Source organism: Equus caballus, chromosome 12, assembly GCF_041296265.1.
Source record: "Equus caballus isolate H_3958 breed thoroughbred chromosome 12, TB-T2T, whole genome shotgun sequence".
NCBI lineage: Eukaryota > Metazoa > Chordata > Mammalia > Perissodactyla > Equidae > Equus > Equus caballus.
Genome location: NC_091695.1, coordinates 14,987,663 through 15,013,498, shown reverse-complemented (window position 1 = coordinate 15,013,498; position 25,836 = coordinate 14,987,663). Strand labels below are relative to the sequence as shown.

Below are 25,836 nucleotides of genomic sequence, written 5' to 3'. Positions count from 1 at the left end.
AGAATTTTCTCATGGGTAAAATAATGATGCTCATAGTGCCCATCTCACTGTGTCCTTGTGAAGATTAAATGAGAACACTTAGTGTTTGATACACAGTAAATCCTCAATAAGCATTTGCTATTATTTATTCTGCTCACAAAGCACAGTTGAAGTCAGCTCCAATCTTTGGTTACAGATGTGAAAAAAGAAACATAGGAAATAAAGACATATGGAAATGATGTAAAGATTTGGGGGAAAATTAACACATATTCAACTGCAAATTTTTTAAAATTATTTTTTGGAAAGTGTTTAAATCTATACAAAATAGTACTAAGTTATATTAGTTCAAAATTGTTCTGGAAATCTACCTAACTAATACTTGGAAATAATTTAAATTTACTCTATTTCTCTAGGAGAATACAATAAAGATAATTTTTGAGGAGAGATGAAGACCATTAGCTACGATAAGGTCCAGAACTATTCTTTCCTCCTCAGTCAGTTTATAGAGATTACAGAAAGGATAAGTCCCTCAATCAAAAGCCACTCAGATTTGTTGTATCTCAAAACTCTTTGAATAAAGTGCAGGGGAACTCAGTCACTGGGGCCCAGGAGGAATGTCTAATGATTGAGAATTCTAAAGTACATGCAAAATTTATTATGGTTTGCATACTATTTATAATCCAGAGACTATCTTAGCTGAGGTGGGTCTGATAATTTAAATCTAAAGGAAGAGCTTAATATTTGGGAAGGTAAATCCAAACAACTTGGAAGGAAGAGTCAATAGTCTAGAATAAAAGAAATGCAGTTTTAGAATGTGTACTCTATTAAGTATTCAATTAATCATGTGAGCCTGGACATCTCTAGGAATAATTTTAGCTATGAAAGTATAGATTGTGATTTGACTTGTTTGGATATTAAAATTATTCCACTTGAATTTAAAGTGTTGCTCTGGGCGTAGGACCTGTCATTGTTTGTGTGAACACTGCTTGAGTGACAGGTGTCGGTAGTCTTTTAAATGATACAAAAATCTTTTTCTATAAATGGCTAATGAACTATGCTGAGTGAAATGTGAATTCAAGAAGTTGAAGTGAAATACTCTGAACAGTAGGTGAATGACTAGCATTTCAATGAGGAAGAAGAGAAAACACTGAAACGAAGAAATAGAAATGGATTCACAACAACTGAAGTGGAAGAGCATGTGTGGTAAATTATTTTTCCTCCTTTCCCATTATCCTGCCTGGATGTGTAAGATCATCTGGTTATATTTTTGTCTCCATTATAGATAACAGATTGACTGCCATTTGTAGTTAAATACAGTAGATACAGGCATCTTCTCTGAATTTTATAATTTGTTTTGAGATTTGGTCAGCAATAAAATCAAGGAATTGCCCATTGAGAGTGTGATATTTCATCCAAAAGAGGCAGTCAGACAGTGACAGGAAAATGATGCTTAGCTGGATAGCAAGTTCCAAATAGAAAGAAAACATTATTAGATTTTTTGGTAGAAAGTTGACTATCAATTAAGAAAATAAGTGATTCACAGGTTACCAAGAAAGTGAGAAAACCCAAATGGAAAGGACAAATAAGTTCCCTGCAGTAACCACTACCTTAATCCCTGTTTCTGTCTCATGAAAAAAATAAAGTTGGCCCAAGAATTAACATAACCAAAGATCCTGGGTGGGTCACTTAAAAGTCAAATGGAGGTATGTCAAATCTTTCCTCTCTGATACCTTATCTCTATTGACTTCTTTGCCTGCCCATGTTGCATGTGATGGTTGTGATGGTAACAATACCAATTTTGAACTATTTTATTTATATTCTGTTTCCTTTATTTATTCATTTGTTTAACTTTTTAAATGTCCATGCATTGTCCTGAGATCTCTACCGCTGCGAGATGTGATCCTTCCAGTCAAACTATTTGTTGGGACTATTTTTTTAGATGCCTTTTTTTGTGAGGAAGATTGGTCCTGAACTAATGTCTGTTACCAATGTTCCTTCTTTTTTTTGTTTTCTCCCCAAAGTCCCAGTACATAGCTGTATATCCTAGTTGTAGGGCATTCTAGTTCTTCTATATAGGATGCTGCCACAGCACAGCTTGATGAGTGGTGTGTAGGTCCACGCCCAGGATCCGCACTGGTGAACCCTAGGCCAGCAGAACAGAGCTTGTGATCTTAACAGCTTATCCATGGGATCAGCCCCCAAATGTTGTTTTAAATCGTTAAAGTTATTTATTTTAATCATTCAACAAACATTTACTGATTATTAGTTAAATGAATGGTAACTTGTATTTAACAAGGATAGAACAAATATAAAAATAATTGGAAATACTTTCTTGCTGAGTCACACCATATACTGGATGGCTCATTCACTTTATTTAGTTAATTCTCACAACATCATTGGGAGATAGATGTATTCATCAGGATTGTATGTATCCATCAGTGAGATGATGGTCTGAGAAAAAAAAAAAGTACATGCCAAAAATCACACAGATCAAAGAAAGTGTCTAGAATTCAGAATTAAATTTGCACAAGCACTTTTTAAGATTTCAAGACAATGAAAGACAAGTCTCTGTGTCTTTGAGAAATTTAGGATCATGAAAATTAAACATATATAGAGTTTACTTTTGCATAGATTAAAAATTAAAATATCAAGGTCACTGAGATCCTCTGTTTTAATATAATATTATCAAATATTTATTGAGTATACCATATATATCAGGAATTGAGCTAACTTTGTAATATTTTGTGAAGTATATTGCTAAGTGAGTGTATCTTGTTTTAAATCTTGACTCTGCTGCTTATTAGGTTCACAATAAGCCCAAAAGAGGAAACTGAATCATAGAGAAATTAAATGAGTAATAATGTTAATTATTACATCACTTTATTAAGTAAATATCAATAGCATTTACTTCTTAGACTTATTGTGAAGATTGAAAAAGATTGTACCTATAACGTGTTAAGAAGAACATTAGGCCCATAGGAATGCTCAAATTGTAAGCTAATATAAAGAATGATTAGACCTGTTGATTGTCAATGTATTTATGTAATGTAGTGAGGTCATATGCTTATTCATAGCAAAGCCAGTATATAAACCCAAGGAATTTCACTTTATTTAAGTTTAAGATTTTTCAAAACTTTGCTTTTAACAATGGTAGAAAGCCCAAAGGTTATGCAAAATCTTAACTGAAATTAATGATAGTGGATTTATCATTTTGTAGCTGGGGACCCTAGACCAAATGAATACTAGTTCCTAAAGTGAGTGAAGAGCTATTCTAGAGAATGAATTAGGCTCTTTTTTTCCCTAGCCATTTTTCTTACACAGGGACTCTTTGTGGCTGTGGTAGCAGTGTTCATGTTTGAGGGCATGAGGAGATTTAGTGCATTTTATTCGTGTATGTGAGTATAACTTTCTTACTCTTTATAAATGGGCTACATATGTAGGAGAGAGCAACAGGTTGAGTTTGTAGATTTTGTTTACTGCCTATAGTTTTATAGATTTAGAGAATTTGTCTCAATTTATTATCTCATTTTGTCATCTGCATATCAAAATATTCTGAAATGGTTCAAGGACAATAACTTTGGAGTTTATCTGGTTTTGCATTAAATAATTAGGTAATTGTGAAAAAGTGGAGTTTTTAACACTACATTTGTTCTGTTGCTTTGATGCGGCATCTTTTATCTGTGAACTCAGGCTGTAGACTTAGAAAATTCTGGTTTCAAGTTCTGGTTTGCTAAACACTAGTTAAGTGTTCTACATACACTTATAGAAGCCTCAACTAATTTTTGCCTCTCTAAGGTATTATTACTCTTGTATGTGCATCAAACTGAACTTAAACTGTGTTCATTTGCATAGCCCTTTACTTTTTTCAAAGTTCTTCATTTATTTTTAAATTTGAAACTCAAACTCTCTGCCTTATTTAGGGAAGCAATCATTTTTCTACATTTTTGATGAAGAAAAGTGTGAAAGGAAGTGAAGTTAGGAATTTACACTTAAAATTGATGGCTGATTCAAGAATAGAAACTAGAGATCTTCTACTACTCTAAAATTGAAAAGCTAGAAATATAGGTGGTAGTTTATACGTGGTAAACTACAAATGTATGGGAAAGTTGAAATAAAAAGAGAAGATTACTGAGAAGGAAAATTAAGCATTATTTGTGGCCTTGAGTATGGAAAAAATTGGAGATTCAAATAAATATATAGTTAAATTGATTAAAAAACCAGACCACATTTAATAAGCAGGAAAATTAATTTTCTGTCAAAAGAAGATAGAATGATTGGCTTTGCCTGACTTTTCTAACAACCTTAATTTCCTCAGAGGCTTATGTATAACCCAAAACTTTCACGTCTAGTTTGGGGAGAGGAAAAACAACTTAAATGATTTCTTATCTCAATGCACATGATTAAAATAATGGTTTTATTTATGTCCATTCAAATAAACAAGTGATTACTTTGAGTTGACCAAATCAGTATTTTAAATATTATTTTTAAAATAATTTTTTATTTATTTATAGGTAAGGAAATATTTTCATTATATAATTAGAGGCATAAAATCTTTACTTTTCCATGGTTTCCCTACAAGCTAATTCTAAATCTTAAAATTGTACCATAAAAATAAATCTCTTTGTTTGAAAGCTCCATTGCAAAGGAATTTTTTATTTGGAAAGTGACACAATGAACTTAGTCTGTAAAAGAGAGTGATGAAGACAGAATTTAAAAATTACTTGATGAGAAAATGTAGCTACAAGATTAGGGCAGAAGACACATCAAAAATTTCAAAGAAAATTTCAAGTGTAAATGATGCATTTTAAGGTCAAAATTTGTAGTAAAGACAACTGGACCATGTGGTTATCAGCTCTATATATCTTTTTTCATTATCATTGAAACTCAACCTAAATTAGCAGAAGCTAAGATCAACCTCAACTGAATTGCCTATATTTTCATATATCAAATCCTCTTTTAATATAATTGCTAAATGATGAAGAGATTCAAACTACTCTTATTCATTTCATACATTTTCTAGACCCTTTTAATTAAAACTGTTTCTATTTAGAACTAGGGGATTTGGCTAGTAGATCTCAGTTATTTTCCTGCTCAAAATGATTTTATGACTAAAATTTCATTTTCTACATGGGAGTCATATTTACTAGACTTTATTATTGACAAATTTAGGTTACTGATTTGGCAACACTAACATTAAGAAAATAAAATCAGCAATTAATACCTCTATGGTTAATAAAGCAAAGACGACTTATTGATTTGAGTTTCACAACTATTTTGTGACCAAGTCCAAGAAGATTTCTTCATTTTTCAAATGAGATAACTTAAATTTAAAGAAATCAAGAGGTGGGTACTCAAATTCACACATTGGTATAATTAGTAATAGCACTGCGTCCCAAATGTTTGTCTTCATATAAACCTTTTTCCACAAGCTTCCTATAAAATTTTTCAGAATTATGCAGTGTCAAGATTCTTTATGGATTTGGACAAAAGACATAAATTAGGCAAATATAGAACAGAAATACATCCTGTAATTCAAATCACTGAGAATAAATTGATTTGCAAACCATAACATACTGAGTCAAGAGCAAAACTGTGAAGATAAGACTGCCTTCTGTTCCACTTTTTTAGTTTTAACTAATGCTTTATTCTGTGGTTCATTTAAGTACATGATGTTTATTGATGTGCCTATAGAAATCAACACACCTCTGTTATAAAATGTCAGGATTTTACTGTCACAAATCACTAAGAAAAAGATAAACAAGCTATCAAAAATTGTTCAAACCAACTGCAAGGGCCTCTTACAGAGAGTTTTTAGCTTTCACTTTTTAAATATATACATATCATTATATAAATCTTTAATTTTATTTTCTATTTCATTCTAGAATTATTTTGAGGTAACATATATTCCACTAGTGACCACTGTTAAGCTTTACATTTGCTTCTATATCATTAAACAGAAACTTTTATGACTCACAACTGCATCTTTAACAAATTTCAATTTGTAAGGATCCAGAGTAATATCCTTTCCAAGGACTTAGTTGTATGGTCCTTTAGAATTGAAAAATATTTAGCAACTATTAATAGTTTTTAGACTTTTTTTAATTGATTGATTGAATGCATTCATTTTTATTAATGTCAACATTGAACATAATGTCCTGAAGGACTGATTTATGGAAATCAGCATGAAACTAATCTGAAAAAAATTATTAAATATCAGATTTTTATTTTCTGAAACACTGGGATCATGTCCATTAAACACAGATTGATGATGTTAGTTATCATCAATTTTCCCCATGAACATTTTGGATATTGACTTATGCATTATGTCTTTTCGGGGGACTGTTAGGCATTTTTACCCCACTGGACCATGGAAAATAGGAATAGTGTCATTGTGTTTATTCTCTTGGGACTACCTCGAAAGAAGAACACTGAGGTCCTCAGCTTTATATTATTTTATTTTGCTACATTGCTGTTGGATGGGAATTTACTCACAATGATTTATATCACATGCAGTCAGCTAACTGACCAACCCTTGTATTTCTTCCTTAATTAACTCTCACTCTCCAACCTTTGCTATACATCACAGTGAGCCCCAAACTAATGACTGATTTATTGGCAGAAAGGACAATCATTCCCTGTAATAACTGCATGATACAGCTCTTTATCCTTCACTTCCTTGGAGGCATTGAGACCTTTATCCTCACAGGGATGGCCTATGACCACTACCTGGCGATCTGCAAGCCCTGCACTACAGGATAATCATAAGCAGACAGAGGTGTAATATGATCGTCATAGCTTGCTGTACGCGGGGATTTATATGCTCTGCCACTCAGTTTCTTCTCACCATCATCTTACTGTTCCTTGGCCCCAATGAAATAGATCACCACTTCTGTGATGTGTATCCTTTGCTGAAATTGGCTTGCATTAATACCTGCAAAATTGGCCTCTTGGTAATTGTTAATTCAGTTCTGATTGCTTTGATAACTTTTGTGATTTTGATGGTGTCTTATTTTTTGGTATTATACACCATCTGTGCTTACCCTGCAGAGAGCCGCACCAAAGCTCTTTCCACTTGCAGTTCCCACATCATGGTTGTGGTCCTGTTCTTGGTGCCTGTTCTCTTCTTTTACGTTAGACCAGTCACAACTTTCACTGAAGACAAAGTATTTGCTCTTTTCTACACTTTCATTGTTCCCAAGTTCAACCCTCTGATCTACAGGTTGAGAAACCTGGAGATGAAGAATGCCTTCAGGAAAATGTAGTATTGTTTTTGGAACAATTGTTTTTGAAAGAGAAGTAAGTTGTACAAAAATCATCTCAGAATTTCACCTTAGGGCTAAACCTGAGCCCTAGAATTAATATGGAATAATATACAAAGAGTATACAGTGATTGCAAAAGCCAGCCACAGGTCAGAGCTCAGAACCTTTAGAATTTTCTCAGACTTCTCCTGGTTGGGCAATTTTAGCTTATTTTTTCACGTTCATTCATTTTTCCTCTATTCTCTTCACACCTGTCTCAAGGCCTCCTTAATTTGACATTTTATTTTGAATGTGTACTGAAGTATTTCCTCCCCTCCTCTCGATTTCCAGACTCAACTGACAATAAATAATAGGAAACCATACGGTTGAGGAGAATTATAGTCAGATTTTACTCCCAGTATCTCAGAGGAGAGCATTTAAGGTTGACTTTTGAGCTGAGGATAATAGGTAAATGAGTGGAATATTTAACTGCTTTGGCTAACCAGCATTCATAAACACTCTTCTATATTGAATTTGAACATCTTTTTCATGTATAGCTTTCTGAGAAACCACCAAACCCTATTCTGCAATGGCTGTACCAGTTTGCATTCCCTCCAGCGCTATAGAAGGATTCCAAATTTTAGACATTCTGGCCAATATTTATTTCCCATTATTATTATTATTATCATTATCATTATTGTTATTATTGCCATCCTAATGAGCATGAAGTGGTTTCTCATTGTGGTATGAACTGCATTTCCCTAATGAATAATGAGCGTGAGATTCACTTAATGTGCTTGCTGACTATTTGTATATCTTCTTTGGAGAAATGTCTATTCATATCTTTTAAAAATTTTTTAATTGAGTTGTTTTTCTTTTTTTGGTTGAGCTATAACAGTTCTTTATATAGTCTGAATATTAATCACCTATCAGATCATGATTCATAAATGTTTTCAACAATTCCGTAGATTGTCTTTTCACTTTCTTGTAATGTCCTTTGACACACAAAGGCTTTTAATTTTCGTGGAGTTCACTTTACCTATTTTTTTCTTTTACTATTCATGCCTTTATTTTATTTAAGAATCCATTGCCAAATCCAAGATCATGAAGACTTAATCCTGTGTTTTCTTCTCAGATTTTTACTGTTTTGGCTTTAGTATTTAGGCCATGGATCCATTTTGTGTTCATTATTTATGCAGTGTGATAAAAGGATACAACTTCATTCTTTTGTATGTGGAAATACAATTGTCCCAGCAACATTTGTCAAAGAGAATAGTATTTCCTTACTGAATTCACCCTCTACCCTTGTTAAAGATGAATAGGTCATAGATGTTTAGAATTATTTCCAGCCTCAACTTTCTGCTGTACTGGTCCATATATCTAACCTTATGTCATAGCACACTGTTTTGATTACTGTAGCTTTGTAGTAAGTTTTGAACTTAAGGAGTGTGAGTCCTCAAACTTTGATGTTTTTCAAGTTTGCTTTAGTTATTTGGGACCCCTTGCAATTTCACATGCAATTGATGGTAAATTTTCCTATATACAGAAAAAAAAAGTTGGAATTTTGATAGAGATTGCTTTCTAACTGTAGATCAGTGGCTAGTATTGCCATTGTAACAATATTAAGCCTTCCAGTTCTTGAACAGTGGGTATCTTTCCATTTATTTAAGTATTTCTTATTTTTTCAGCAATGTTTTATAGTTTTCAGTGTATAAGTCCTTCACCTCCTTCGTGAAATTTATCCCTGTAATTTTACTTTTTTAGTTGCAACTGTAAATGTAATGGCTTTCTTACCTTTTTGGATTGTTTGCTGCTGGTGAAAAAAACATAATTGATTTTTTTCTTTCTTTTCTATATATATTTTATATATATATTTATGATACATATGTTTTTTCTTTTTTGGTGAGGAAGATTGGCTCCGAGTAACATGTGTTGCCAATCTTCCTCTATTTGCTTGAGGAAGAGTGGCCCTGATCTAACCTCTGTGCCAATCTTTCTTGATTTTTTGTATGTGGGTCGCTGCCACAGCACGGCTTGACAAGTGGTGTGAGTCCATGCCCAGGATCCAAATCCATGATCCTGGGCCCCCAAAGTGGAGCACACTGAGCTCCAGCACTATACCACCAGGCCCGCCCCACAACAGATTTTTGCATGTTGATCTTGTGTTTTCCAACTTTGCTGAATGTGGTTATTAGTTCGATAAACTTTCTTGTGGATATTTTGGGATTCTCTATGTAGAGGAGCATGTCATCAGTGAGAAAAGAAGTTTTACATCTTGCTTTTTAATTCGGATGCTCTTTTTTTCTTCTTTTTTCTTCTTGTGTAATTATTCTAGTGAGAACCTCCAGCACAATGTTGAATGGCAGTTGTGAATATGGGCATCCTTGCCCTCTTCCTGATTTTAAGTAGAAAGCTTTCAGTCATTCACCACTGAGCACGATGTTAGCACTGGGCTTTTTATAAATGACCTTTATCTTATTGCATAACTTCCCTTCTGTATCTAGTTTTCTGCGTTATTTTTTAAATCATGAAATGGTGCTGGATTTTGTCAAAGTCCTTTTCTGTGACAATTTAGATGATGATGGGGCTTTTCTTTAGTTCTATTAATGTGATACATACATTGGTTAATTTTGTTATATGTTGAACCACCCTTGAATTCCTAGGATATATCGCAATTGGTGTATAATCATTTTAATATCCTGTTGAATTTGGTTGTTAGCATTTTATTGAAGATTTTTGCACTGAATACATAAGGAATATTGGTCTCTAATTTTCTTTTCTGGTGATTTGTTTTTCTGACTTTGGTATCAGAGTAATGCTGGCCTATTAGGATGAGATAGAAAGTGTCCCTTCTCTTCCATTTTTCTGAAGAGTTTGAGAAAAGTTTGATCGAATTCACAAGTGAAAGTATTTGATTCTGGACTTTCTTTATTGAGAGGTTTTGTTGAATGATTCAATCTCTTTACTTGTTATAAGTGTCTATTCAGATTTTCTATGCCTTCTTGAGTCAGTTGAGGCAATTGGTGTGTTTATAGGAATTTGCCCATTTCATCTAAGTTATACAATTTGTTGTTGTACTGTTGTTAATTGTACTCTCTTATAATCCTTTTTATTGCTGTAGTGTGTTGGTAGTGTACCTTCTTTCATTTCTGGTTTTAGTTATTTGTGTCTACACTTTGTCAGACTACCTAAGGTCTGTCAATTTTGTTGATCTTTACGAAAACTAACTTTTGGTTTTATTCTCTGTTGTTTTTCAGTTCTTTAATTTTTCTCCTCTCTAACCTTTATTTTTTTCCTTCTGGTAGATTTGAGTTTAGTTTGCTTTATTTTTTTTAGTTCCTCAAGATGTAAACATAGATTATTATCTTAAGATCTTTCTTATTGTTTAATGTAAACTTTTACAGCTATACATTTCCCTCTGAGCATTGCCTTTACTGCATCCCATAAGTTTTGGTGTATTGTGTTGTTTTCATTTCTCTCTGGAATTTTCTGATTTCTCTTTTTGGCCCTTTGATTGTTTAAGAATGTACTGTTTAATTTCCACCTGTTTGTGAATTTTTTAGTTTTCCTTCTGTAATTGATTTCCAGCTTTATTCAACTGCAGTTGTATAAGATACTTTGTATTGTTTCAATCTTTTTAAGTTTATTGAGATTTGTTTTGTGGCTTAACCTATGGTCTTTCCTATATAATGTCCCTTGTGCACTGGGTAAGAATGAGTATTTTGCTTTTGTTGGGTGGGATGTTTTATATATGTCTGTTAGGTCTAGTTATTTTAAGTGTTGTTTAAGACCTCTGTTTCATTATTAATCTTCTGTCTAGATGTTCTATCCATTAGTGAAGGTGGGATATTGAATTCTCCAGATATTTTTATAGAACTATATATGTCTCTCTTCAATTCTGTCAATTTTCCTTCATATAGTTTGTGGCTGTGCAAAACAAGGCAACAGTCCCAAAATGGAGTCACTTTTGCTAAATCCCATATCACTAAACCAAGACTTAACTGAATTATAGTTTTGGCTCTCCCAGAAATGGAATCTTAAACCAGTCAATCAGGAATTGTCTAGTCAGCACTAGTTTGGTAATCTGCATGATAGACCACTGCTATCCCCTAAATGATAGTAATCTTGGAACAACCAATCTGCTTTTATGCCTAGTACAACTTCCTTTTTCTTGCTTCCCTCTGCTGATAAAAGTCTGCAGATTTTTCTTTAGCTCCTTGGAGCTGCTTTCTGTCTGCTAGATTGGGTGCTGCCCTATTCATAAATCATTGAATAAAGCCAGTACAATCTTTAAAATTTGCCGTTGAATTTTTTAACAGGGTTTTGTTGTTTGATATATAATTATTATAGCCTTTTGACCAACTGACCCTTTTATCAATGTATAATGTCCTTCTTTGTCTCTTGTAGTAGTTTTTGACTTAAAGTCTGTTTTCTCTGATGTTGGTACAGCCATGCGTGATCTCTTTTCCTTACCATGTGCACAGTATAACTTTTTCCATCGTTTCACTTTTGACCTATTTGGTATCTAAACTGAGTCTCTGGTAGACATCATATAGTTGTCTTCCAGTCATTGCAGATTGGCTAAGTGCTGAGACACTCTTTCAACATTCAGCCAGGCTTGTACTGAACTTAGGTATCTCCCCAAGATGAAAGCCTAGGATCTTCACAAGTTCTTTCTGAGTATGCATCTTACCCTGAACATGACTGTATCTTCCCACTTCTCTCACATACAGTGATGCTTTTGAATGTCCTAATTTCCCAAATAAACTCTACCCTGCTGTTTGTTCTACACCTTAGGCATCAGTGCGTCATTATTCATCTTGTAGCATTTTTCAAGCAATGCACATTGTTCTTCCCACCCAAGGTTTCTGTTCTGGATGAAACAAAGATATGCACTTTGCCTCAGTCTTTCATGTAGCCTCCAGACAAATTAGAATAGACATGCACAATAATTTGCAAATATGATTGAGGGTGTCTGTTCCCTCCAGAAGTAGAGTTCAGAATCTCACAATGGGAATGCCATTTCACTCTACCATTTCAAGACTGCAACCACACCAGGGAAGGAGCAACCAAGGGCAAGTATAAATGCCACAAAACTTTCCTACCATTTTTCAATTACGTCTTTCTTGTTTTAGCATTACTTTTGTTGCTTTAAACCTTTAACTGTTTTCCAATTTTCTGACAAAGTTGATTCTGATAGTATCTGCACTTTATTTCAATGTTTCTGTTGGGGGGATGAGAGCTTGGGATACAGGCTGTGCTATTTTAATATGTCAGGCTATGCACAAGAAGAAATAAAAAACTTGATATGAGACATTTATTTATTCCATTTTCATGAATAAAAATGACAATTAGCTTCTCTCTATACTTTACCCTACAAGAGAAATGGAGAGTTGGATTTTGTTAAGTGCTAAGGTCTGACAATGCTTAAAATTAATTCCATACATGTGTTTAGTTTTCCAAAAAATAGAAAAAGAATGAAATCTGCATATCTCATTCTAAGCATCAAATTGTAAATAAGATCATAAAAACCAAAAAGTTGACAAGTTTCTCTTATGAACAGAAATGTAAAAATCTTAAATGAAATTTTATCAATTGAATTCAGTAAGCTTCTAAACATAGTATATTAAAGAATAAATATGTGAGACAGCATCACAAAATTTCTTGTTTTATTTCATATGTGTGTTACATTGGTCTAGCTCAATAAACAAAGTCCTAGCAAATATAAACACAGAAGGATAAATGTGAGGTATATGACTTGAAAATAAAGACAAAATTATTTATAATATTTGATTATTATATTTTTTAATATCTGTAGGGTGTCCTTGTTAAAAATTGGCATTGATAATGCTCTCTTTGTTTTTTTTTTATCTCTTGATACATTAAGCTAGGCATTTACCAATTGTATTGCTCTATCCAAATAACCAAATTTGATTTCATTATTATTTCGTCTATTTTTTCTTCAATTTTTTATTGCATCTCATCAACTCTTTTTTGTTACAGCTCGTTTTCTTCTATTTATTTTTTTTTTTTGAAATTTTTATTCAAGGCATATTGTTAATATTGTGAAATTATTATTTAAGGGTATTTAGGTCAATTTAAAATGTTATGGTGTAGTTTCCTTCTGCTTATTTTTGTTTTATATTATTTGGGGGATATTTTCATTGGTTACAATGTTTTGACTCTTATTTTATGTCCCCCAAGCCCCATATAGGAGGATAGTATGGTTACAGACTTTTTGTTAACTTTGTGAACTAAGTTGACAGTTTTGTGAGGCTTGTAAGATTTCTAGTTTAAGATTGCTATATTCCTGCTTCTTCAGACTTCTTCCCTATACACACATAGAATTATGATACTTTGAGGTTCAGCGGTACTTCTCTTCACTTCTGATAAACATTTCTCTACTTATAGGCAACTTCTATTTTACAGGGCTGTCTTTTTCACAGTGATGCAAAAAGTGTGGATTATTTATTTGCTTTTCCCTCATCTGAATGGCTTTTGGGAGGATGGGTAGGAACATTAAATTTTAGATGTTGTTATTATCTTAGGCATTTTTCTAGGCCTTTGGAGTGGAATGTTTTATTTGCTCTCATTTTATGATATCAATATGCAATACCATAAAATTTCTTCTAATAATTGCCTTAAATATATCTCATATACTAATTTTGCAGTTGTGGACTATATTACTCTCTGGTATTTTCTAATGGCATGCTTTTACATTTTCATGTGGAATGTCATTGTTTGATAAACTTTTTAAAATTTATACTTGCATTTACTAGTGTTCAAGGAATACTCTTTACATTTTCATCATTTTTGTTGGCTTTATTGTGGTTTTACTCATGAGTTAAAGTATCGTCAATTTTTATGACAGCTCAATTGCAATTGAAAGAAATCGTATTTCCCATTACCAGAGTCCTGTGATATATATGTGATTGTGTTGTTTGGGATTATAGCCTTTGTTACTGAATTGTTTTTCTTTTGTCTTCAATTGAGAGTTGTTTATTCCTCCTCTAATCTCCTATAGTTACTGGTTTATGAAAATTGTTGCTTTGTCTTTGTATATACAACTTCACTGTGGAATCTAGATTTTGTAATATAGTGGTTGTTTTAAATACATTTAAAGTTTTATGGTCTGCATTCTCCTTTGTCACGTATCATGATTTTGATGTCTTATTTGTTTTTATTTGCCCTTGTCTAATATCTTTATTGAATTTTTAATATACATATTTTTAGTTTTAATATGCATACAGAAAAGTGCATAAATATCACTACACGTTTTTTACAAACAAGCACACCTCTGTAACCAGCTAGAGATCAGCAAGCGGGGCGTTAACAGAGCTCAGAAGCACTTTTGGTCCCTTTATTTATCCTCCTTCTCTCTCTCAAACGAAATTACTATTTAAATTTGTAACCCCAATGTTTTACCTGTTTATAATTTTATATAAACAAAACTATACAGAAAACACTTTTTTTGTATCCACTTCTTTTGATCAGCATTATACTTATAACATTTATTCATCATATTTCTTTTTTTTCTTTTTTTAAGGAAGATAGCCCTGAGCTAAGTACTGCCAGTCCTCCTCTTTTTGCTGAGGAAGCCTGGCCGTGAGCTAACATCGTGCTCATCTTCCTCTACTTTTTTTATATGCAGGACGCATACCACAACATGGCGTGCCAAGTGGTGCCATGTCTGCACCTGGGATCCAAACCCGCAAACCCTGGGCCGCAGAAGCGGAACGTGCGAACTTAACCACTGCACCACCAGGCCAGCCCCTATTCATCATGTTTACAAATTTCTTTATTCTCTTTGCTGTATAGCATTCATTGTATGAATATAGCCCAAATTTTATACGTAAAGATGTTGATGACTTTCTAAGTTTTTTGTATTTGTTTTTTACTTTCAGGTATTATGAATAGTAGTATTACAAAGAATCTCGCTATATTATTTGGTCAACATAAATAAATATTTCTGTGGGTTTTAGACCTGAGTAAATTTCTGGGTAGTAAGTCATGCATGTGTTCATCTACTTAAGATACTGTAAAAATATACACAAAGCAAAGTGCCTCTAAAGAAAGCTCATGCAGTTATAATAATATAAGACTTAGTAGGTTTTAAGTGAAATAAAATTACTAAAGATAAAGAGGATTATTTTATCATAATTTAGAGGTCTACCTACTTAGAAGATATTAAAATTCATGTGTCCGGGTGCTCAAGACAGATCTTCCAAATTGGTAGAGAAGAAATGCAGAGCTATAATAAGAAATAGATGCATCCTTTATCATGGTTGGAAACCTTACATACTTTTTCAGTTGATGACTAAACAAGCAATGAAATGTCTAAGGATATAGAAGTTCTAAGTGACATACACGTTTGACGTAGTTAACTTTTATAGATTATGATTCCCAACAAAAACAATATACACATGTGTTTCAGTGCACATGGAAAATTTACCGCAGTTGGTCATGTGCTGGATTATAAATCAAGCAACAACAAATTTCAAATTATTCAGAATATTTTCTGTGACAACAGTAAAATTAATTTAGAAATCACTAACTTATTCTTTAATTTTACCTTTACTGAATCACTTTTATTAGGAGTATTTCATGTGCAAATCACAATGATGGATTCAACTTTGTTATTAAATCTATTAATATAATCAATGTGCTGTATTTTAGTTCTGTAATATTTTATGTCATATATATGATATTTTACATCATATACGTGCATACATACGTGTATGGAGATATGATACTCATGTGTGTATATAAATAAATAAAAGATTTTCATCATTTAATTTGTTTTATTTGCCCGTTCCTTATAGGAAGATTTGCATTTTCATAAGGATTTTTATGTTCATACCAATATCTGTATATATTATTAATCCCCTTTTTATTTGTGTATTTACTTATTATAAATGAATTGAGCTGTTAATGCTCTTTATTCCCAAAACTATGTGATTGTGTAAGTGACCAAGAGCCAACACAGTAATCCTACTTCAAAATTAATAAATTGGAAAGCAAGATAAAAATAATGGGTGAGTTGATTCTGGAATGTGGTCAGGTAATTTACCATCTTTGAACATGTATTTCCTTATCCCTTAATGGAAGAGAGTGTGCAATCAACGATCTTCAAGGTATATTCAGACTATGAACTTCTTGTTTTTTATTTCTTTCTCTGGTTTTCTCTTAAAGCAACTAATATACTGAGATTTTAGTGTCTTGATTTAAATTATGATATCATCCTGCCATCTAGTGGATATTTCTGTTTGTATCAGTTGTAATGGACAGACAAATTCATACCCTCTCCTACTATTTGCAGAGGGATTTTGTACTACTGGACCTTATGAAAAAATTCTACCCATTACTATGTAATTTGGTTGAGAATGAGACCACAAATAGATGAAAATTGAATTGACAATGTTGGGGGAATTAAGACAAATGTTTCTCATTATGTCAAACTGGGATAAACTCTTTTTTTTTTTAAATGCTTCTTTTGTAATAAAAAATAAAATAATACTGGACTGAGATTTAAGACATCCATTATCGAGTTCACCCTAACTCTTTGATCTTTTCTGAAATATATGCCGGACTGGAGACCCGGCTTAGATCAGAAAGATGGATAAAATTGCCTGTAATCACATTAATTGAAACTTACCGTAGACACAGAGTGCTAGCCATGGGCATACACTTTACACTTTCCATTCTCAAAGGTATCTATATCTTTGTCTATAACTATATCTATGTCTCTCTCTATATATCTCTATACTTATATCAAATATCTCTATCTCTATATATAACTATCTATATATCATACTAGATTTTTGTGGCTATTCTGAATTGAATTTCTTCTTTCATATAGTATGCATTACTTATCTGCTTACAAGACTTGTCTCCTCACTTATAGGCAAGAATTAATAAATCTTGTATTGAAGCAAATCCTTGTTAGTCAGGAAAGTTAGAGTGTGCTATTTAATTACTATTAGATACTTCTATTGCATGGGCAATTAAACCAACTTGTTAGATATGTGTAAGTTCCAGCATTTGAGAAGCATAAAAAATGATTTGAAAACAATAGAGTATTTTGAGAACACCAAATATGAAGTGATCTTAGTGAGAGCTCCGTACCAATATAAGGATTAGTCACAGAACATGCCAAAAGTAGAGACACATTGTGGGGTTTTATTGTTTTTTTGACATTCTTCCCAAAGAGCCACCCCCTTCCTTTTACTCACATTAATGTGCATATCTTTATAGTCCCTTCTTATATGCTATTTGTCAATTCAGCAACCCAGGGAGACTGAGAGTTTTTTATACTATTCTGTTTTTGGACATTACGGAAAGAAAATCCTTTTTTGGTTCTGAAATTGGTGTTCTTGTGGTTTTTGAATTAATGGAATTAATTCTCTTGAAGACACGGGAAACAAGGACAGCCTTTCATTCACATTTTAGTTTTGAAATATTTGAAGACATTAGTCAGGATCTCTTTTTGTTTTTCTTCTATGTTCCAGACATCTTCAGACCCTTGGTTGGTTTATTAAATGCTCTAATTCCAATATATACATCTCACTGTTAATCACTTGACATCACAGGGTACCTATAAAATTATTAATAGTTATTGGGAACTATTAGCTTACCGGCAATGACAAGCTGTCAAGAACATAATGCTCCCTTCCAAACTAAAATGAAAATGGGAGCTACCTCCGTCTACATAATGTATTAATGCATCCAAATTGAATGTCATGATTATAATATTAGAACTGACTCAACTTCGTTCACAACGCCTATACCTTTTTACAACCACAACCTCTTCGTTATTCCATCTTTTTCCTATTGGCATTGAACCTTATTACCAGGTTCAACAACCTACACAGATCCCAATTGCATTTTGTACACAATTTGGCTCCTCTGATCCTCAAATCTTCTCTCTTACTGCTACCTGCATAAACTCTACTTCTAACTGATAGGAACATGAAGATCCAAATTTCTGCCTTGGCTCAGACTGTCTTCTCTGCTTGAAGATTCTTTTGTTTTTCTTTCCTGTCCCTGCAATCCTATGTTAACATTATAGTTCAGCCCAAAATTCAAAATTTTTTTATGATTTACCAATCAGAAAAAATCGTGGACATTATTCAGTTATCCCCACTTGTGGAGAGTACCCCTAATGTGCTCAGCTCAACAAATCGTAAAGTAAAAACTAAACAAAGAAAAAAGCTTTATGCATAGTGACAGTGCAGAAAAGTGCAGTATCCTTTAAAGCAAATTGTTGTTTCTCCCACTATATTGCAATTTCATTATAATAATCAGACTATTATAAGTCACAATTTGGAAGGAGGCTAGGCCCTGTATCGCTACTCAGAGGACATCTGCCTACTGATCTCGAAATAACTTTGGACCTTGCACAATCAAGAAATAAGTTTTTATTGCATGAGTCGACAAATTATGTCCCACAAACCAAACCTTGTTCACTGCCCTTTTATAAATAAAATTTTATTTGAGAAAAGCAAGACCTATTGATTTAAGTATTGCTTATGGCTGCATCCATGCTACAACATGCAGAATTGAACAGTTGGGATTAAAACTATATAGCTCACAAAATCTAAAGTACTTACTATGTGACTCTTTACAGAAAAAGTTGGCTGACCTGTTCTTTTAAGTCAAGTCACTGAGATTGAGATGTTTATTTGTTAAGATATGGCAGCTTCTTAAATAATAAACATATAATTTTATTTATATAGTTTATATAATCTTATATACCTAAATAATAAACATTTAGTTTTATTTATATAATTTATATAATCTTATATACATACCTAGATTATAAATTGAAAAGTAGAGTATGAGCTTTTCACAATTTCAATAATTAATGTAAGAATTGAATAACGTGCACAAATTTGGAAGAGTAATGCAGACTGTATTATTTTAAGAAAATCAACGGTTTTCATAGAAAATGAAGCTCAAAGTACTATATAAAATAAAAGAAAAGATAATAATCAATGTACCTATAATATAATGCTTATTGAGTAATTTTATATCCAGATACACACTGATAAATGTATATCTATATAGAAAGGGAAAACCAGAACTACAACAAAGATTGAGATTAGTTATCTCTGGATTGTTGCCCAATAACTGATTTTTTGGGTACATTTCTATATTTTACAGGTATTTAAAGACAAAAATATAGTGTCTGCTTCAACATTTTTAAAAGATCAATGGATTAAATTTCACGATGAAATCATTCCCCGATCTTTAGAAGAAATTATATATGAACAAAATATCACATGGGGCATTACCTCATCTAATTGCTCTATTTGTGGCCTCCGGGGCAAGACTTCAGTGATGTTCTCCAGGATTACCATCCCTAAGGTCTTGGTGGCATATACATGTGACACCATTTGGTGTTAGGATTTATCTTTTTGATCTGCTTTTCTCTCTGTCATCTCTGAATTTATTTTTGACAGGTTAAAGGAAAAAGTCATTTCCCTGGAATAGCTATTGCAATATGTTGTAGATTCCTGTCACTACTTTTTCAGGTTTGTTACTATATTTTTTTTAAAAAGCTGAATTCTGAACAGGAACTTGCTTGGAATCCATTAATCTTAGCAAAGAAGCTTCACTAAATGAATAAGTCAAATTCTTCTGCACTCAAGTGAGTTGATTCAATCCTTATTTTATTTAACTTTAAAAGGAAAATAATGTGTTCCAATAATCTTTGCAGGAGGCAAACATCTGTGTAACTCTAACTGCCATGATACCTACTTAGTTCAGCCAACTAGAAGATCTGATTCCTTATCTTTCACCACATTTATTATTATTCACTGACTTACAACACTAGGAAATATTTTCAGTTTTTCTTGATTACAATATTCTTTTCCTCTCTTTATACACACAAACTTTGTCTTCAATAACAAACAAGAATTATTGGTAGCAACGTATCATTTGTAACTATATGCATTATTCTCTGGAATAATACTCATAAGAAAAAAAATTGAGGATAAGGACCATATTTTACAATATCGTGGTTTCTAAATGCCTGTTATACTGCTGAATACACAGTGGATATGCAGTGAGACAGTCATGATGGTTGGCATCAGAAAGGAGGGAAAGAGTGCGCCCAGCACCTTGTGCTCTCAGCCAGCTCAACATAGTTGATGATTCCTGGGGCTAAATGGGGGACTGTGAACTTTACCCTAAGTCTGTTGGTACAAATACAGAGTGCAGGAGGTGGGGTGAAAAGCTACCTGTGTGGAAAAGATGTATGGGTAATAATGAGCTGAATATATATCAAAATTTTATTTCTCTTTGATGGCTTTGCATTCCCTTTCAATCCGGGGCTGCTGAGACTTTGTTATAACAGCCATAGGAGACGAGTATAGATTTTGGAAGGAATATGTTCTGTTATGGAATTTGCACTCAATGAGTTTTGTGTAAAATTGAAAAATACTTTCAGGAAATAATAATAAATGTGGTATAAGATTAAATCACAAGTATTGAATCAAGGGAATTTAAGGAGCAATTGAAGAAGAAAAAGAGCAGGGATATGTCAATGATATCTTTATATTTATGCAGGGTAGCTTTAAGTGCTGCAAACAGTCTTGGAGGATAAAGTCAGAACAACCAAAGGAAAACTATAGCCTCTTAACTTCAGCTCCTAATAAGACAGAATTTTTACATAATTCTACGTAGAATGGCCTTGTTTTTATGCCTAGTGCCATTTTAGGTTTCAGTAAGCAGTCAGGAAGTGGCTTTGAGAATAATGGATTATAAAGGGAGACAAAAGCAGTTGAACCATTTTGGAGGAACACAGGACATTTAAAAAAAATAATTCAGCCTATTTCCCCCCTGTAAAATCCTTATTTTATGCTAATTCAGTAAGCTTAGGTCCCATGGGGTTTCACTATGGCTACCTGTTTTGCAGGACTCGAGATGTGTCTCAGTGCATTGTGAGTTCACAGTGTGGTGCTGACTCTATAGGTAAGTCTAACTTCTTTAGTATTATTATAAGCTTTTATCCAGTACATGCATATTATATACCTAAAGTTCACTCATTCATGTATTCATATACTCATTTATTCAATGTGTTATTGAGTACTTACTCTCTTCTAGTGCCCCATCCTAGCTTTCATGACTTTTATTTTACTGTGAACACACAATGTTAAAAAGGTAAATGATAAAATATAAGTACAATACATACTATGTTACAGATGTGGATGAAATAGGCATTTTTGAGGTCGTATAATCATTGATAGATGCATAGTTGAGACTATGACGATGGTCAATGAGGAGTGATTCAAGTGGAGGGAAACTTATTGGGAGAGATCCAGAAATTAAGAAAACAGGGCATTGGAAGGATTATCTTTATGTCTATTGAAAGCAATTTGATGAAAGAAGGTCCTTAACCAAATAAAAACCACACTGTAATACCTCAGGAAGCAATGGCCCATAATTGGAGGTTTTGGAGTACACTAAGATGACCATCTGATAATGATGTTGTAGAAAAGTCTCCAGCATAATAAAAATGGTCTGGACATATTACAGTTAATTTTATTTCTACCACAAATCTCTCTAAATACTTGATGTTACAATACACCAAGGAAGGGTAACAGATTTTTATAATTTGCAACAATTAGGTAAATGTGGTTGATCAAATGCATTAGTCTTCTGAAGGAAATATTTAAAATATGGGAAAAGAAGTGTATGACTAAGTGTAAAAAAGTTACTGGAAAGAGAAATTTAGAAATAGTTATAGCACAATAGTAAATAAAAATATTGTAACTCGACCATTTTACTGGTTCATTAATTTTCTTTTGAGTTCTAAGGTCTCATAGTTAAACAAGTTGTCAGGGAAGAAATCATAGAAACATCATGTATATTTTTCCCAAGACGAGCATTTTAACTAAACTCAGATTTATGCAAAAAGCTAGACTGGTCTTTCTCATTATGCTAACAGCCTCTGAGGATACTGAATTTGATCACTTGAAATATAACAGGGTCAACTCTATTTTTGTCCTTCCTCTCTCAACCGCCTTCTTTTGTATTCCATTTACACAGATTTCATACTCACTCTAAAACTGTGGTATTATTAAATTCTAGCTCTTAAATAATGTAACAGTTGAAACAAAGAGTTTTCCACAGCACTATTTATAGATAATCACAAAGTCTCTCAACATTTCCTCATTTTAACCTCCCTTATCCAAAATTAGCTTCTCATTTCTCTGAATTGACTTCCCTATTTTGTCCACAGGAATGAAGAAAACCAGAGTGCTGAAGTCACTTTGATTCTCTTGGGATTCTGAGAATCTCCAGGACTCCAGGTGCCTCTGTTCCTGTTATTCTTAACCATCTACACAGTCACTGTGCTGGGGAACCTGGGCATGATTGTGATTATCAAGGTCAATCCCAAACTCCACACCCCCATGTACTTTTTTCTCAGCCACTTATCCTTTGTTGATTTCTGTTATTCTACTGTAGTTACACCTAAACTACTAGAAAACTTGGTCGTGGAAGACAGAACCATCTCCTTCACAGGGTGCATCATACAATTGTTTGCATGCATATTTGTGGTGACAGAACCATTCGTGTTGGCAGTGATGGCATATGACTGATTTGTGGCAGTTTGTAACCGTCTTCTCTACACATTTGTAATGTCCCAGAAGCTTTGTTCCATTTGGTGGCTGTATCATACTCTTGGGGTGCAGTCTGTTCCCTGACACTTACCTACTTTCTATTGGAATTATCCTTCATAGGGAATAATACAATAAATAACTTTGTGAGCATGCCGCCAATGTCTCTCTGTCTTGCTCTGACCCCTACATTAGCCAGAAAATCATTTTAGTCTCTGCCACATTCAATGAAACAAACAGCCTGATGATCATTCTTACTTCCTATTTTTTTCGTTTTATCACTGTCATGAAATTGTCTTCAACTGAGGGGTGCCACAAAGCCTTCTCCACATGTGCCTCCCACTGACAGCCATTACCATTTTCCATGGGACCATCCTATTTCTCTACTGTGTTCCTGACTCCAAAAGTTCATGGCTCATGGTCAAGTTAGCCTCTGTGTTTTACACAGTGGTCATCCCCGTGCTGGACTCACTGATCTACAGCCTCAGGAACAAAGATGTGAAGGAGACAGTCAGGAAGTCAATCAACAGCAAATTGTTATGTCATTAATGTAAGATGGTAAGATTTACTTTTTCATTTTAAAGAGTACTGTGGAGGATTGCCCAAGACTTTTAGCATTTTTAATACTTCAAATTCCTTTTTTTCATAAAGCAAAGCAGCGTTCAATGTAACTCCCTAGTTGACAGATTATTTAGCATCTGTTAAATTTAAACTTCAGCAAATTAGCTATAAAATAATAAATAACACACTAATTAAGGTTGAGGCCACTTAAATGAAGAATCTGCTCACAGAGTTTGTCATGCAAAGATTTCTGAGTTAGTACACATTACCGTTTGCCCAGTGAACCTTTCATTCTTTTTTTGTCATCACAGAATGGGTTTATAGAGTTACTGTAAATATTTACAACTTGTTATCAGGGAGAATACATCAAGTGCAATATAGTAAACTAGGAGTTATTCAGCACTCAGACTCTAAATTTAAAACAAATATTTATTTAATTCCACACAGGAAGCATTGGTACAATTTAAGTGCAAAGAAGTCATACCTCTGCCCCCAACAAATTCCAGAATCTTGTTTGCTTAAATTATGTTTGTTAATATAAATTTAATTTGTATATAAAACATCAAAAATTAAAATTAAAAACTGCACACTTCAGAAGTAGTTATTGCTGAATCTAAAATTGTCATTCATGCCAATCTTGAGTTGTGTATAATATAGCTGTTGATGCATAATAAGGAACATAAAATTCGGTGACATGTAACATTAAGCAATTTTTGCTTTTTATCGGGGGATTTATTGGAGCAGCCCTGTTAATATCAGCTAGAGCATCTTCGTTAACCTGATATAGTCTTGCCTAACTAGCAAAATCATCTCTAGTCTATGGATCTGCTTGGTGATTCAATAGCTCTGCTCTGCATACCATTGGGCTAGTTAGAGTATCTTCTTGGATTGTCAATGACTGAGTCAGAAGACAGAATGCGCTATAACAAAAGCCGATTCAAGCTCCTATGTGTATTATGTTTGTTAGCATTCTATTAGCCAATGCAAATCATATAGCTGAGCACAAAGTCAATGGTTAAGAAATTGTATCTGCCTTGTAGAACTGAAAAGCTATATGACAATGAGCATGGATACAGAATACAATGAAGATTTGGGCCTAACACTTCAATATACCTAAAGTTTATGGTCAATTTTGTTTAATGGAAACTGTTCTTCCTGTATTTCAGATAAATATAACTGCTCCACTTTGGTGGCCTGGATTCAGTTCCTTTGCATGGAACCACATCACTTGTCTGTCAGTAGCCATGCTATGGTGGTGGCTCATATAGAAGAACCAAAAGGACCTACAAGTAGAATATACAACTATGTACTGAGGTTCTGGTGGGGAGAAGAAGAAAAAAGGAAGATTGGTAACAGATGTTAGCTCAGAGTGAATCTTTTTTTGAAAATAAATAAATAAATAAAAATAACTGTTGTAGCTTGACAGACTTTTCCATGGCTGATCATGGTTGATGTCTCACAGGATAGACAAAATTTTGGTAAATTTCCAAGTTATCATGGTTTCAGTCCAACTGCAGACTGTGAATCATGTTATTGACTTCACCCAAATCATGGACTTTTTATCTGCAAATAAAAAATTCTAATTTCCATTTTAATGAAGATTGATGTCAAACTTTGTAACCTAACCTATTTATTTGATTGTGGAACAATATGTAACAATATATTCAACAATTCAAGATATATAATGTATAGAGTTATGTGATTTATTTAACTTTTAACTCTCTGTCAGCACTCAACTAAGTGCTCCAGTCAACAAGTAGTTTGATAGGCTGTGTGTATGTTAATAAAAATATTTTAATGACAGAAAACATGTATCTAAAGGATGTGAACACAGTATAGGGTGAGCTATATTTGACATATGCTATAGGTCTTTGGATTTAAGATCCTAAGGAGAAAATAAAACAAATGATAAAGAAAAACATCTGAATAGCTGTAAGTTCCTTTAGAATAGATTTTATTTATTCTGGAAAATGCTTTTGAATGGACATTTACTTACACAAATATAATGCAGATATTCTCCAAGCATTTCAAAGTTATAATTTTAATCTGTGCACTTTTAGATGGGCTCTTCATTTCTATATATGAATTATACGCTTCTTACTTTATATTCTTAATAGTGCCATGGATAGGTGCAGTTCCTTTGTTTCATTTCTGAGGAGCTGTGTCAAGATTTTTGGTGAAGGTATTCACAAGATTAAAGGAAGAATGTACAGAATTAATAGTCACTTAATGGAGAAAATGTTATAAGTTGAATGTAGACCATATTATGTAAATATTACTTTTCATATAATGTTTAGTAATACAACTTCAGGAAATTTGCAATGCTGGACAATTTTTTTATGATATGAGGGTTCCAGGGGTGTTAGGTGACATTTTTACTGCATAACTGATCTTCCTTACTCTTTATCTTCTTAGAAAAAGATTGACTCTGAAA

The 25,836-nt window shown here is 33.2% G+C and overlaps 2 pseudogenes; both read left to right on the top strand.

Moving 5' to 3' along the window:
- Positions 1 to 378: 378 nt before the first annotated feature.
- On the top strand, positions 379 to 14,863 carry LOC138916612 (olfactory receptor 4P4-like; annotated as a pseudogene).
- Positions 14,864 to 15,031: 168 nt separating this feature from the next.
- On the top strand, positions 15,032 to 24,997 carry LOC138916616 (olfactory receptor 5D13-like; annotated as a pseudogene).
- The last annotated feature ends 839 nt before the right edge of the window (positions 24,998 to 25,836 follow it).